Source organism: Neopsephotus bourkii, unplaced genomic scaffold, assembly GCF_033783945.1.
Source record: "Neopsephotus bourkii isolate Nb327-2 ecotype Australia unplaced genomic scaffold, CSIRO-AGI_Nbou_v1 NB_272, whole genome shotgun sequence".
In the NCBI taxonomy this organism is placed as follows: domain Eukaryota; kingdom Metazoa; phylum Chordata; class Aves; order Psittaciformes; family Psittacidae; genus Neopsephotus; species Neopsephotus bourkii.
Genome location: NW_026900781.1, coordinates 2,168,858 through 2,185,206, shown reverse-complemented (window position 1 = coordinate 2,185,206; position 16,349 = coordinate 2,168,858). Strand labels below are relative to the sequence as shown.

Sequence of the window (16,349 nt, the reverse complement as noted above, 5' to 3'; positions counted from 1 at the left end):
GGAAACGATTCTTTATCCACTTGTATTTACTGCTGGGAACCATCAACTACCCAACAGCTGCCCAGCCTTTGCCTTTGGGCAATATGAACCCCCTCTCAGGAACTATTTTTATTATTATTTATTATTGCTATAGTGCCATAAGTGTGTGTGATGTTTTCCAGACTAATTAAGAAGACAGTTCCCTGCTCCAAGCAATCTGCAATCTCCTTTGAACAACAGTTTACTGCTAATGCCCTCGAAGCCAAGCTCTAGTTGTATAATTATAGATAGATGGAGAGATAGAAAATGCACAAACACATATGGAGATAGCACCACAAGAAATACAAAGAAAAAGATTAATTGCTTTGTTCTGACTGATTCTGTTTCTGAGAAATATACAGGTATAAATCCAGCCATGAAAACTAAAAACTTTCCTAACAGGGGAACATTTTGGGCCATCACTGCATGTCAAGTAAATGTCAAGACATTTCCTCTGGAAATCAATATGGCACTGAGTTACACAACTGGAGAATATATCCCTTGGAAATGTTTGTGGCATTGCTGCTTTGCATTTCTTCCTCTAACACATGTTGGTTGCTGCAGGACTGGGGCTGGGGGGGGGAGGAGGCCTTGAGAAGGGGTGCTTTGGTGGTTTCAGGACTTCTTTTGGCAAAAGTTGACTGAAGTCTTTAGGTAGACAGCAAAGGTTGATGTATGATCTTGCATAACACAAGTTCCCAGTTTAAAAATAAAAACATGACAAAAGCACCCTCCCCCCCCCCCCCAAAAAAAAAAAAAATACTGCAGCTAATCTTATTTGCATTAGAGATTGCTTTTGTTCAACCTGGGGAGGAAGCAAGTTTGTCTGAGTGCCACTCTTTAATACTTTCATCTCATAATAGAAGATTTACAGGTATGGACCCAAACCAGTGTCGACTCCCTACTAGTTTAATGCAAATTAGGAGATGAATGCTCATGGGAACAATACAGAAATGCTTCCACATGACTTCCTCCCACTGAATTGCTGATATAAGGCCCCTCTAACGGGTATAATACTGACAGCAGGGAAGTTTCCCCTAGCCTCTCCCCCCCCCCGTCCTTCCTTCTGAATAAAGTTATTAAAGTAGATCAGACTAATTAACAGTAGCTTATCCCTATTGATTGAACCAATCCCTGTTGTGGAGGTGCTGTAAGAATGCCTTTACTTCGTTGTGAAAAAACGTGTGTTAGGGAGGACAGTATCGTAGGTTGTTTACTGTTTGCTCTCAGGGATTTTATCCGTTATTCTTTATGTCTCACAGGCATGTTGAAGCCATATGTGAAGGTATGTAAACATGTACATAGAGGTACCCTTTGATGAATAATTTTTAGCTAATGTCTGGATATAACAGGGGGAAGTATAAAAGCAAACAACAGCCCTTACAATGGCTCTACATGATTTTCGTTTTTAGTCTTGAGTATTTAAAATTAGTAGCATAAAACTCACCTGATTATTTAGTTTAACTAATATATTCTAAATAGAATATATTAAGGAGTATTAAGAGAAAGCTTGGAAGTAAGGTGGTCTTAGTTAAAAAAACTTTAACATTGTAAATGATTTTGTTCTAGTACCACTACAATAATAATCTAATTGCTTTAGGTAACATACGTCTCTACAGTCTGCTTGTAACCTTGTATTAGTTATAAATTTACACTATATTATTGCTGCTTATATTTCTGGCTGTAGGATGATACAAATGGCTGTATATTTTCCCAACTAGCGGCAGCTTATTGTGGAACAAAAGAGGAAAGCCAATCTGCTTAATGGCATATTAGGCTTTTTTCCTCTTCCAAACAGTGTCACTAAACTACTTGGACACTGAGTATTTCAGCATTTGGGTAATGTAAAACCACTTTTCTCATCTCAGCTCAAAAGTGTGAGTAAATAGATACCAAAGGATTTTTAAAAAGAATAAAAAAAAAAAAACAAAACCAAAACCAAACCAAAGAACACCACACTCATTGTGCAAGCTTACTTGTTACAATTTGTCATTCAGTTTACAAACCAGAATCAAAACATGATTTTTCCTGGATTATTTTATTATTATTATTATTATTATTATTTTGATGGTCTTGAATAATAAGATCAGAAAAATCAGTAAATAAGAACTATTTTGAATCTAATAAAAATAATAATAATAATTATTAGAACTAGTCAAATGTTTTTGCTGACTGAGACAACATACTCACAGGAGTAGCCATTCAAATTGTAGGGAGCTCTCCCACCTCCAAGTGTTTATTTGTCATAAACACTGAAGTCAAGAGTGTTAGGTGGCTGTGGGTTTCTTCTTGTCTTTTTGTGTTTGTTGGCTGGGTTTCATAATCAAAATGCCTTCAGGATGGGGATGCAAAGCTACGTGTGCTCCTTAAGGGCTGGGTGTCCAAGGCAATATGTGCGATCCCCCAGGAAAGTTGTTTGTGCCAGCTCAGGGGGTAGGCAGGAGATCACACTGCATCTGCCTGGAAAAGGCCAAAATGCACACATACCATTAGGTAGTGCCAATGAGCCCCGAAGGCTGAGGAGAATGGTACGATATCCTGGCTATGGGGTCAACACAGCCCAAAACTGGGAAAGGATCATACTATCCTGCCTACACTAGGTCAGAGAGAGCTAATAGCTAGTAGATTTTGGTCAGGGGGCAGCCAGCATGCATAATTCAACAAGATTACAAACTATTTGTTAATCTATATTTCCCTTACTACTTCATTAGTTGCACACTGCACTATGAGAAAATGTTTCTGGTGCCCAAACAGGAGACAGGAATGAGTCCATATGGTTTGCCCAAAAGCTGGATATCACAGGCTGAAATCTGGTGTTGCAGGCAAACATGCAAATGAGAGAAGGATGCCCATATATCAGGGTAAGCATAAAACAATTCACAGACAAATTTAGCCTTTTGCCTAATGAATACAATGCTTTGTGAAGATTTGTAGGGTTGAATGCATGCCTATTTCTGTTTCTAACACTACGTCAGACCGCTCTACGTAGGGATTTAATAAGTCTCTAACAATACATAGTCAGAGGGCTGCACAAGCCCAGACATGTCAAACACAAGCTGCTCGTGCCTAGGTCCTATCCTGGTATCTATTCCAGGTACTCTGAATATGGTGTATTAGGTGATGTCTGCTTAGAAGACCTTGGAGCAGCAAAGTGCTGGCTAAAACTTTGAGAATACGCATTACTAAAGCTTGACGAGTCTGACCACGCTGCACTGCTCTGTTCATTTCTCTGTCGCTGTTCCTTTATTAATCTTTTTTTTATTTGTATTAAAATATTTCATAATAGACTGTCCTAGAAGCTTGTGTTGTACGAGTCCCTTGCTTGTCATCTTCCAGTATTACATTGAGAATCTGACTAACTTCTCTCATATGTACCTCTTCCTTTTGCGTTCACCCCAATGGGAATATAATCTGTGTAATCCAGTGTTCGCATTATAAAATGTTCTGCCTATAGTCAGCTCGTAAACCAAAAAAAATCTTTAAAAAATTAATCTCTTTACAGTTCAGATTGGCCAACTGAACAAGCTCATGTTTAAAATGTATACGCTGTCTTATTGCAGATGAGGTCTGGATTTAGACAACTACATGCATTTCAAAACCTCTACATCCCTGATACAATTTGTCCCTCTTCAGCCAAGCCCATGAGTCTATTTCAAAACTATCCAGACCTCTGCCTAGCAGTAAGAGGAACTATTAATCCTTTGGTTTCATGACCACCCTCTTTAAACAAAAAAAAAAGCCCTAAACAACCAAAAGGAGGAAAATTAATAGGCCATAACATCGTTGTTGATAAGACAAAACAGCAGCAGCCAAGCAAGGAATGTGTGGACCACACGGCCAGCAAAAGAGATACTGTAAAAAAAATGGTCATTCACTTGAGCCTTTACTAGAAGGAAACTTAGGTACTGCAAATTTTGCACAACCTTATGCTTCCTGTCAAACATTTTAAATGGGTTGAAAGGCACAGCAGACACCTTTGCTTGGATTCATAAATAGGCTCCCACCTCATATTAAAGGCCTGAGTTTAATTTGTTTAATATTCCCACCACTAACGATGCCTCTTTAAGACATCCTTTTAAAAGTTTGTAACATTAATTTAATGGAAAAATGCCAATACCGCTCTAAGAACTCTATTAGATTTTCTCCCTGTTAAATTAATGTTACTAACTTTTAATGGATGTTGTAATTAGATGTTATTATTAACGGGAATATTACCCAAATTAAAATCAGACCCTGAGAGGGAGACAACTTACGTTTACAAGTGCATTAAGCATTAGTATCTGGACATTATACATACAAACTGGTGGAGCCAGATGGCCTTTGCTTTGTTTTTCCCCTGTAACCTGCTACAGAACCAGGCACACATAGTTTTGTTAGCACATAATGTCTGCAAGAACAGCACAACTATTAATGCACCCACTTACAAAAGGAAGTGATGGTTTCTCCACCAGATCTGGAGTAGGAAAGGGGAGCTCCATCTCCCAATTTCACACTCAATTTAAAGGGTCACTCTCAAACCAGCCTGATTGGGTTCAGCAGCTTGAAATTGATTGTTTTGGTTGTAAAGCTTGCCTGCCTTCCTAGCCAATTTAAAAAAAAAAAAAAAAAGTAAAAAAAAAGGGAAAAATAAGAAAAAAGACTGCTGAGCTACTGCCTTATTATGAGCTGGAGAGTGGTGTGAGAAGGAATGTCATGAATTCAAAGCTACTGGATCCAGTCTATTTAGGGCATGTGGAAAATGACAAAAGTGCCATTGTTCCTGAAAGGTGAGAGAGACAGTCTTCCTTTTTCTGCTTTACATTTACAGTTCTGGCCCACTTCACCTGCAAAATTTCTGCCATATGCTCTTACCACATATGCATGGGTTAGGAGTTATGTCTCTGCTGAGGAAAAACAGGACTACTTTTACCAGCAGCTCACAGTTATCTCAGAAGCACCCTCCTGCCAGTTTGGGAGTGTTTTGTGTTGTATTTCTGTAACAGCAGTGGACCCTACATTGTCAGGTGGGACAGTTCAAATGCCGTTGATGTTACAAGCATATTCTGAGCTTCTGCCCTTGATTTTAGGCTCCTGTTTATTCTTCTTCTAAGTAGCCTGGTTGCATTTTGGAAGAGAAATGTATTTCATCATATATGTTGTGAACAAGCTGAGTTGCTGTTCAACAAATATGGGCTGAAATACTTGTTGCTTTAAAAACTAAGAGTTCAAATCTCGTAACAGCTGATCGAACAATTTGATGCAGAGAAAGGAAACAAAAGAGTAGAAAGCAAATTCAAGAAATTAGAGCAACTATATATATACTGAAGCTGATGAAATTTTACTTTTCCTGTACTACAAAGCATATAATACAAATCTTTCAAATAATTTAAAAGTAAAATTGCAGACCTTGGGCGTTGCCCGCCAGTGCTGTGGTACTCTCATTACACAGGCAATTCTTCCCTTGTGTCAGATCTGCAGTGGGATTGTTCTTCCTAATCTCAGCTCCAGAGGATATACCAATGAGATAAAAGGCCCAAGTTTCAATGAACAAATAAAAGGAGTTGGGTTTTATAGTATTTTGAATGCTTGCTAAACCTAAATAGTGGCAACAGTTATTATTTTAGAATGTGTTGCTGCTGGCTCAGAGCTGAATCTACCAGAATAAGGATAAACCTAGTTAGTTATTTTCCTTCATAAATGTGTATTGACAAAATATAGTATATTCTTTCCAAGATACAAAAAGGTTGTATGTTTCAATATGTACTTTCAGGGGAAAAAAAATAAGTAAGAATTTCCTTTTTTCTGTTTGGGTTGGACTTTTGTCTTTTCTTGGCTCCACCACCCTGGTCTTTTAGTGAACAAAGCAGAAAACATGTAGTGGCAGAAAATGGAGAAATAGCACATGAGCCACTCACTCTCCCTGGTGAAAGAGATTTTACTTTTAGGTTACTTAGTCTTTCCTTTAAAAATTGTCAATGATTTTTAGGAAAAAAACTGCTAGTTAAATTAGAGAAAGCAAAAACCTCCCATAAATAAAGGACCTAATGTCAAGAAAGCGTAATTATATCATAGACATCCTGTCAGAAAAAAAAACAGTCACCTATATCATACCCAGGAGTACCTTAGTACTTGCCATTGTAAGCCTGGCAGCAATTTTAGTGCTAAACCATGACCCTTAGCTTCCTCACCCCTCCACATCACTCCCACATCAAGGAAACATTTCCCTTTTACAGTAACCAGCATCTTCCCCTGGCAGACTTGAGAAGTACCTACTGATGCTGTCCTACAATGGCCTTGAAAACATGTGACAAGGCTGAAACTTTTTTAAGTAACAAAAAATTCTGAAGAAAAATTTCACAGGCAGCAGCAGTTTCCACAGTTCCTTGACCACCAGCACTGCCAAATGCCCATAGTTATAAATACACTTTGTGCAAATAGGAAAGTGTTTCAGAAAAGGGGCTACACTAGGCACACTAGTCTAATCATAAAGCCAGAATCAAAGGGATGAAGTTCGAGTAGTCTTATCCTAATCATCATAGTATTAGTGCCATAGTAAGTTGGGTGCTCTTGCTGTTTCAAAATGAGGGTATCCATGGATATCCACAAGATAAAATTTTGTTTAAATTTCTGTAGTTATTCCATATTATCACAGTAGCCACAGCTGTTAAATAAATCACTAAACAGGTGTAAATTAAACAGCATTCACAAAACAGCCTGGAGCAAAAAATCAGGTCTTTTCATATATTTTTTAACTTTCATCTCTCAAGTGTCTGTTTGTCTATGAATAGTGTGACAAAGGATTCTTAAAATGCCAAATACTACATACTCATAAATCCTCAATAGATGAAGGTCCTCTGCATTCACATCATGGGCTTTTTCTTTGCTGCTGCTGCTGCATTCTGGCTTTCTATCATTGGAAAGCTGGTAGATGTGGAAGCAAAATATGACAGATTTTTCAGGAATAAATAAAAACAATTATATAAATACCAAACGTTATATTATTATATAAATAATAAATGTTCTCCTCCACAAACTGCATACACTTTGAAATGTGCAGGGAGTACAGGAGAAAGAACAAAAGGATCACCCTTTCCTATGACATTTCTGTCTTTGAATATAAGCTAAGCAGCCCTGTGCTGTGATAGCAGATTGTGTGGATAAACAGATGCATTTTCATCAGTCCTTCATCCTTTCTCTTTCAGATATCAATTATTACCATTTTTGTTTTTTCTAACATTTTGGAAGGCAGATGCAGGGACTGTGAGAATGAAGACCTTGGGCCCACTGTAGGAGAGGACCTGGTTCAAGATCATCTTAAGAACCTGAGCGTACACAAGTCCATGGGACTTGATGAAATCCATCCGCAGGTCCTGAAGGAGCTGGCAAATGAAGTTGCTAAGCCCTTGTCCATCATATTTGAAAAATCATGGCAGTCAGGTGAAGTGCCCGCCAACTGGAAAAAGGGAAATATAACCCCCATTTTCAAGAAGGGGAAAATGGATGACCCGGGGAATTAAAGACCAGTCAGTCTCACCTCTGTGCCCAGCAAAATCTTGGAGCAGATTCTCCTGGAAGGCATGCTAAGGCACATGAAAAACAACAAGGTGCTTGGTGACAGCCAGCATGGCTTCACCAAGGGGAAATCCTGCCTGACCAATTTGGTGGCCTTCTATGATGGGGCTGTGGAACTGATGGACAGGGGTAAGGCAGTTGACATCATCTACCTGGACTTGTGTAAAGTGTTCAACACTGTTCCACACAACATCCACGTCTCTAAACTGAAGTGATATCAATTTGACAGGTGGACTGCTCGTTGCATAAACAACTGGCTGGATGGCTGCACACAAAGAGTTGCAGTCAATGACTCAATGTCCAGCTGGAGACCAGTAACGAGTGGTGTCCCTCAGGGATCGGTGTTGGGACCGGTCTTGTTCAACATCTTTGTCGCTGACATGGACAGTGGGATTGAGTGCGCCCTCAGCAAGTTTGCCGATGACACCAAGCTGTGTGGTTCAGTTGATACGCTGGAGGGAAGGAATGCCATCCAGAGGGATCCTGACATGCTTGTGAGGTGGGCTGATGACAACCTCGTGAAGTTCAACCAAGCCAAGTGCAAGGTCCTACACCTGGGTCAGAGCAATCCCAGCCACAGCTGCAGGTTGGGCAGAAAAGAGATCCAGAGCAGCCCTGTGGAGGACTTGGGAGTGTTGATGTGTTAACTTAACATGAGCTGGCAGTGTGCTCTTGCAGCCCAGAAAGCCAACTGTATCCTGGGCTGCATCAAAAGGAGCATGGCCAGCAGGTCGAAGGAGGTGATCCTGCCCCTTTATTCTGCTCTCGTGAGACCTCACTTGGAGTACTGTGTGCAGTTCTGGTGTCCTCAACATAAAAAGGACATGGATCTGTTGGAACAAGTCCAGAGAAGAGCCACAAGGATGATCGGGGGCTGGTATGAAGATAGTGTGAGAAAGTTGGGGCTGTTCAGCCTGGAGAAGAGAAGGCTGCATGGAGACCTCATAGCAGCCTTCCAGTATCTGAAGGGGGCATATAGGGATGCTGGGGACAGACTCTTCATTAGGCACTGTAGTGATAGGACAAGGGGTAATGGGTTAAAACTTAAACAAAGGAAGCTTATATTGGATATAAGGGAGAAATTCTTTACTGTGAGGGTGGTGAAGAACTGGAATGGGTTGCCCAGGGAGGCTGTGAATGCTCCATCCCTGACGGTGTTCAAGGCCAGATTAGACAGAGCTTTTGGTGGCATGGTTTAGTGTGAGGTGTCCCTGTCCATGGCAGGGGGGTTGGGACTAGATGATCTTAAGGTCCTTTCCAACCCTAACTATTATACGATTCTCTGATTCTGTGATTATAGCTGATCAAGAGTGGATGGTAATTATGGAACTATGACTATAGCTCCAAGAGTGGCCACCCCCCAGCCTGAAGGCTGGATCCAGATTGCTGGACAGTGCTCCACATGTTTTTTTTTCCTCCACGATGAACTAGATTCTGTACAAGGCAACATTTTCAGAAGCTTATTCTGTACTGTAGCCTTTAGGGATGTGTGGTTTTCCCCCTTCTTTATTTGGCCAAATGTGCATCTGTTGTATCATAAAAAGGTAGGTTGTCTCCTTTTGTGGCAGTTGCGCTTCCATCCACATGATGGGAGTGGAGTGTTGATACAACCTGTACCTTCTCTGATGATGGTAGTGGGGATATACCTGCCACAATAACTTCTCTGAAATGTAGGTGCACCCTTGTTATGGGCACTTGGCACATGAACTGCAGACACCTGATTTGGGGTATGTGATGAATGAGCATCCCATTGCATGATTGTGATATGCAAGCCAAGAGGGTCCTCACTGAATGGCATCTCTGTGCGTCTCTGAACTCTGCACATTTGCAATAATCTTAGTGTGAATATGGGCTGTTTTTTCTCACTTCTACACCCTACAGGCGAAGAGAAAAACAAAGAGTGATGGCAACGGGAAAAACCTTACAATAGGGGGCTTCCGCTCTTTTAACTTTGCCTCCAAACGACAAGCTGTCTGCAAATCGTTTGCCATGCTTTTCACTTCCTCTAGCTGTCTATCCGCAACGCAAAGAGAGAAAGATTTATGTGGTTTTTAAAGTGAGCCTAGATAAATTTCTTTAAGCTGGGTGACCTCTGACCCTACCTCATCCTAGCCCTCCCCTTTCCACTCAAAGCCAAATTCCTCTTGACTTGAATGAGAGCAGGATCTACTCCTTCAGTTAATTAAGTCTGTTAATATTATGTGACATATTAGATTGCAAGTAAAATGCACGAAGATCAAAAAGGAGCTAGTCAGCATGGGTAAAGGAAAAGGCATTGACGTGTAGAAATCGGTGTGACTGGAGCATCCCCCTCGTTTGTGCTCAGGCTCGGAAAGCGTGGGAGGAAGTGATTTCTCAGAAGTGATGCTGTGCAGACCCCTTTCCCTACTTCCTCCATTCACACGGATTCAGTGAGAGGACATGTGCAGGGCTTCAGGGCTGCCTCTTGGTCTACCAGGCATTCCCAGCCAAGGGTCAGCAGCTAACAGCTACAGCTCAGAGAGCATGGGGAGATATCTTCCAAGGCACAACAGCATGAGCCAATGCTAATAAACACACCAGTATCTGAAGAGGATACCATGTCACTGATGCTCCAACTTGTACTAAAAAAAAAGAAAAAGACTGGTCATCAATCTCATTTTAAACCTATGGCATTCTTGCAGAATTCAAATATTAGGGAGAGAAAAACTCCTTGTTTCATCAAAATTACCATTTAAAAAACACATTCAAAAGAAAGCTAGGCATTCAGGTAAAAAACTCTGCATTCACGGGGCTCTGAGACTCTGGATTTTTGGTCCGCATGGGATAGACTTTAGCTTTTCAGCCACCTTTTTTTTTTCCCTCACTGAAACCAAAAGGTAAAATTCTTTTGTTTAGTCTTGTGTCTTTCAGTTTTGTGCTTATTCATACATACACAGATCAGGAATTTTGTGAGCGATACCAGGAACCAGAAAAGTTAGTTTGATCCACTTCGAAGCTCTTGTGCTTCTGTTGGAGCTGGCATTTGTAGTGCTTGAAAGGATTATAATTTTTTACTGTGTAACTAATGAGTGAGTCCACAAGTCTGTCAGGGCAGCATATCAACAAATCTGGGTAACTTTTGAAGAACTCGGCACTGCTGTACTGTATTAAGTGTTGTGCTCACTATAGGTGACAACCATGGAGTCCGAGAATGCAAGAACATGTCTTCTACTGCCAAGGACCAGTTGACACCCACAGAGGGACAGAATGGGAAGGCTGCATGCACTGAAAGCGAGGAAGTTTATAAAAAGATTTTTGTTTTCATTCATGCTGTGACCTAAGTAACATCCCGGTTTAAACATTAAACTTGAGGTCATTAACTTGTCACAGTGATTTCTAGTTTAAAATTTTATCGTAAAATAAGACCTAAGAAGGCATGAAAAGGCTCATTAGTTGATATGACAGAGCCTGCTGAAATGTAACCCTTTCCATACTTGACATATCTAGAGACAGTGATTTTAAGTTACATTATTAGAACTACATTCCTCATTTAAGCCAGTGACTGATTCATACCTTAAAAATGAGACTATGTGAAAAATGCATTTTCCAAAAAAATAATTATCAGGGGATTGTCCTGCTTTTGCTAAAAATTAAAATATTGTTTAAATTATAGTTTGAACGTAAACAATGTCGGAGAAACAGGCTATATTGTTCACTGAGTTGCAATCAGATGTCTGTAGCAGATGATTTACGGAATAAGATTGACCATGTCTCATGCATCATTATTAATTTTTACCCTTTAAAATAGGCACAATCTAAGCTGAGGCCAACATACTCTTTTTCGTATTGGTTTTATATTACTGCTAGTCAGTGTTTTAAAGGAGGTGAAATTACTTAATTTCATTTTTGTTAAAATTCTGAATGCAGCGTGGTTCCAGAGCTAGTAAAATTCATTTGCATTTTCTGTGGGGTTTAATCTTTTAATTGAGCATAGTATTTTTCTTCCCATCTTTGTATAGACACTTTTAACTAGCTTAATTTATTAATGATCATGATATACTAAACACAGCATATATAACCTGTCTCATACTTAAGGGAAAATGGCTGATAACAAAAAGTCAACATTCACCACAACCTGTTTTCCTTAGAACAATCGAGCATAATGGTACTCGGGTTTTGAAAACTGGACATTGCCAAAGTAGATGGGCTGGAGTATTGGTCTCGTTAACCCCTATCACTCTCCTCATAATTGCCCTTTCTGTCCTAGAGTATCGAAGGTTTTGTTGAGAAATATCCGGATTCCAAATGAATCACTCACCTTTGTCTCAAATTTCCTGTAGGACAGCAGCAGCCCAGAGCAGTGGGCAGTCTGTATCTTTGCTGTTTGAGAAAGAGCTGATAACTGCCAGCATGCCTGTGCCTTGTGCTCAACAGTTTGTTATATACGTTACCAGTGGAGGACAGAATCCTGATATTTTTTTCCCTCCTCATTCGTGCTCTTTATACCAGTGATTCGCAAGCAGATGTTGCATCTACAGGGTGGTCTTTAATCAGATTTATTAATTGGCATCTATTGTTATGCAGGTAAAACAATGCCAGATATGAAACTGAAAAGGAAACAAGTATATCATCAAGGTTTTTCTCTCATTCTGGTGAATTATTTGGATTGTCTTCTGCAAGTTCAGTTTATAGCGAGCAAATGCTTTAAAAATTAAAGTGCCCCTTTAAAGTTAGAAAGTAAGTACTCTGGTAATACCTCTTCAATGCCCCTCAATGTTTGCATAAAAGCAGCCAAGTATTTACTTCTTGCACATTATTCTATCATCTCAATATCAGGTCTTCAGCTACTGTGGCTGCAAATATCGAGTCCTACTATATTCTGATTAGAGAAGGGGAACATTCCTTTTCCTTCTTGTAAGGAAGAAAGTCATAATCACTGTGACCAATGGGCAAAATGTCTGTTAAAAAAAAATGTACAGTCACCCACCAATTCACGTTCATACACTTTTTTAATTAATAGAAGAGCAGCTACAAAATAGTGCATTTCAGGAACATAACAGTTTCGAATCACTCTGGGACACACTAAATTAAAGGTGTCTTTCCCCTCGACTGTAACAAGGGCTTGATTTTACCAACAAGGTTTAGGAGTCTCTCCTTCTAAGTAAAAAATTTTCCAAAAAGATGCTGCTGATGTATTGTCTAATGGATTACTATGGGATGAAGGTGTCTAGCAGAAGACAAAAACTTGTGGTGAAGGGAAGTATGGTTTTCCTTTGCTAAGATATAGTATTATTTTTGTTCCATTACACTCATTTTCATTTTGTCATGATTAAAATTTATATGCCATATTGCTTTGTTTTGTTTCTGTGTATACAGTATAGGCAAACTGGCAAATAGGTACTGGGTTATTACAGTATATTGAAGATGGATAAAATGGAAAATAAATTATTTACATTTCAACTGAACCTTGAAATAACACCTGTATATCTAATAGTGACACCTAAAAATGGGCAATAGGATTAATGCTGAGAAATGTACATATTCATTACTAGCTAAAAAGGAAGACATCGTAAAAAAATAAAACACGATGATAGTAAATGTATTTAACACTGATATATGCCACCTACCTTCTACACTCAAGAGACTAAGATCCGCAAAACACTGGAATATTCTTGAAATTAAGTTGGAAATAGAGATGTATTTCAGCCTACAATTAATCTGGACTCTTAAAGGAAGTGTCAGGTCCTTCTTAATTCTTTTCCAAATTTCTCATTACACCAAAGAATTGCACTGTACTGGAAACCTGCAAACTGTCTCTCCAGAAGAAGTATTTTCTGAATATAAAGCCATTTATTGAATATAAGCATTTCAGATGTTCATTAGCTTTATTGTATCTTCCTGTTTATATTTTTCCTGTTTGCAGAGTTCAAAATGAAAACTACGCTTTGTGTCACATTAGTAGCAGTTTTATGCACAAACACAGTGAATTAACTGTTTTGCTGTAAATCAGTTTAATGGTTTTCACTATAAATGTAATTGTTTTGTGTTTCTTTTTATGGTAACTAACACTTTATAATACAGTATTTCTATATATAGCAAACAGTTCAAGGGACTTAATTACACAGTGACAGAGACTGTTATGCTCTCACTGTGTAATTTTAAAAATTGTTTTTAACAATAAGGAGCAATTGAAATTTGTCAATTTAGGAGTGACAAAAAATGTTTTTGACTGTAAATGCACTTAAATTGTTGTTTTACCAGTAGACTTGTCACCTTGATGCAGCTGGATGTCATAAAAATGGTTTAAAACTGTAAATTTAACTGTTAAATCTAATGGCAAAACTATTGTTGGCTAGTACTTGCTAAAATGCAGGAATTAAAAATTAGATGAAAGCATAAAAAATGAGCATTTAAATTGTATTTTGGGGGTTACTATAAGTGTATAGCAATTAACACCAATGGAAGTACTGTAAGGAAAGTGATATGATTTTACACCACAGAATTATCTAAAATAAACTCAATATTTAGGATGACACATAGAGAGAAGCAGAGCTCCTTTTCATCCCTAAAAATGAGGCTGACGTTAAAACCATTTATAAAAAATGGTAATAACTGTTTCCATTACAATCACAACACTAATTTTAGTGAGCAAATCATTATTCCCTTGCTTGTGTAAAACCTTGGGCTGTACCTGAAGTAGGAAAAGCACTCAGGGGCTGCCACAGAAGCAAACATGAAGTAGCCCTCACTTTCTGTTTGGTGTTTTCACATCCAACAGTGCTCCAAGTGCTGTATCACTTTGCACTTCACTGATGTTCAGGCAAGCTGTGAACCATGTACATATGCTTGCACTGGTTATGGCTCATCAACATCAAATATCAGACGTGGGAGGCTTCGTTAAACTAAGGCTTACAAACACAGAAAAAAAAAAAATGCCTCTGGGTTTCCTGGATGGGAAAATCCCTATTGCTTCATAAGGAAAAGTGACAATTGCTGATTGTGCACAAAACTATCCAGCTGGTTTCCTAGCTTTTCACTCTGCCAAGCACAATGCTCTTGTGTTCACTGGAAATGCAGCAGCAGGAAGTGTAAAGGAAAACGTGTAATACTAAATGTACTCAAGGTGGAAAAACCTAAGCACCACTGCAAGTGAGAGGAACACAAAGGACAGGCAGAACTAAACACCACCCACTGTTGGCTGGCCTCCTTGCTCCCATGTAAATATAGGACTGCAACTCTTTTTCTACCTGCTGCATTATTTTGATCTTTTACAGTTAATAATCAAGCATCCTTCCAATCTGCAGGCACTGCCATTGCTTTTTAGCTGTCAGTCAGGATGGATGCAACATCCAGTTACACCAAGAGGAAAAGCTTTCCATGGAGCAGACCTGTGCCCAAAATCCTGGAGCTCTAGTGTTACACATTGCTCAGGAGAGTCACTTGTCACTCTGAGGCAGCCCTGCCATTCCCTGGCTCTGCTCTGTGCGTGCAGTGGAGTGAGCAGCAGAGCCAAGAGCAAAAGGCATGTCATCCAACCACCACTAACTCCTTTGTCACTGGTGTACCCACCTGGTTGCAAGAGAAGGGAAAGGAGCTGGGCTAGGAAGATGGAAAGCAAACGGCAGAGATGGGATCTAAGGAGAATCCTTAAGGAAAAGAAATCTGGAAGATGTACAGAAAATGCACTCGTTGCACATCTGCATCAGTTCTAGAGCTGCTTCACCTACTCCAACACCTACCTCATCCTTATTTGAGCTGTTCTGTCATAAATGAGATACTATGCCTCTGCTACATGTATGACAGTGTCATTTATGACAGGGGATCATAAAGGCTGCCATAACAATTATATTGTGTTTTGCCTAATACTAGAGATCAGATTATGCAATAACAGGGAGGAAAAATTCATCCCATTCTAGCTTATCTGTCTATATCAGCAGTAAATTCCTATACAAGTAAATTTAGCAAATACTTTGCCACTTTTACCAAATCTGTGTAAGAATTAGTATGGTCTTTCTAAGATAATGGTCCATAGCCATGACGTTTGAATCTATTGAGAGCAATGCCTTCAACCAGAGGGTTAAACTGGGGGTTATGCTAGCCTGTTCTCTCTTAAATAAACACTAAAAAATGTCTGAGGGCCAAAATTTGCTGCCAACTACACATAAACAACTCCAACTGACTTCAATAGGAGTTTCCTGTGTGTATCCAGGAGCAGATTTTAGAGCTAAGAGTATGCATCAAAGTCTAAATAGCAAATGTTTGTGAATTGGCATTCTGTTTATTCATTATTTTCAAATGTCGATAGGGGTTTCTCTGTCTAATATAAAATGGTTTGGTTGTCACATTTTTAATGAAGGCTTTTAATTACTCTTGATACACAGTATTGTACTGGTTGCTTTGCACAGTTGCTTTTGTGCATTTAACCAAATCCCCTGTCTCTAAGAAAACCTGCCTACATCAGGGTTTTGGTCAAATGCAACTTTTGTCATTGCTTTTGTACAGAAAAGGCTTTCAACTTTTAGCAGAAACCATGAAAGGGAAGACCTATGTGAGATCTGTGGTACAGATAGAGGAAAAATGGACTTTGCTTTATTGGAAGATGTATCTTTAGCTGCTTTTGATAAGAGTAAGGGTGGTTATACTGAGGTCCTACATGAGTCATTGTCTAATATCTTGGGGAAGGGTTTACAGTTTTAAAAAATTATTAGGAGGGGGGCTAAGCTTTGTCACAAAACGAGAGGGCCTGTGCCTCACAGTGTCTTTAGGAAGGGTAGTTTTGCATCAGTCCTTTTGCTGCCCTAAGAGCCTGGGTTTTGATT

General features: G+C 39.3%; 1 long non-coding RNA gene across 1 annotated transcript in view; it reads left to right on the top strand.

Moving 5' to 3' along the window:
- LOC133208483 (uncharacterized) overlaps positions 1-15,009 on the top strand; it is a 35,958-nt gene extending 20,949 nt beyond the window's left edge. Inside the window, exon 3 of the long non-coding RNA XR_009724379.1 lies at positions 14,835-15,009. This is a non-coding gene — a long non-coding RNA (uncharacterized LOC133208483). The remainder of the gene's footprint in view (positions 1-14,834) is intronic.
- Positions 15,010-16,349: the final 1,340 nt, after the last annotated feature.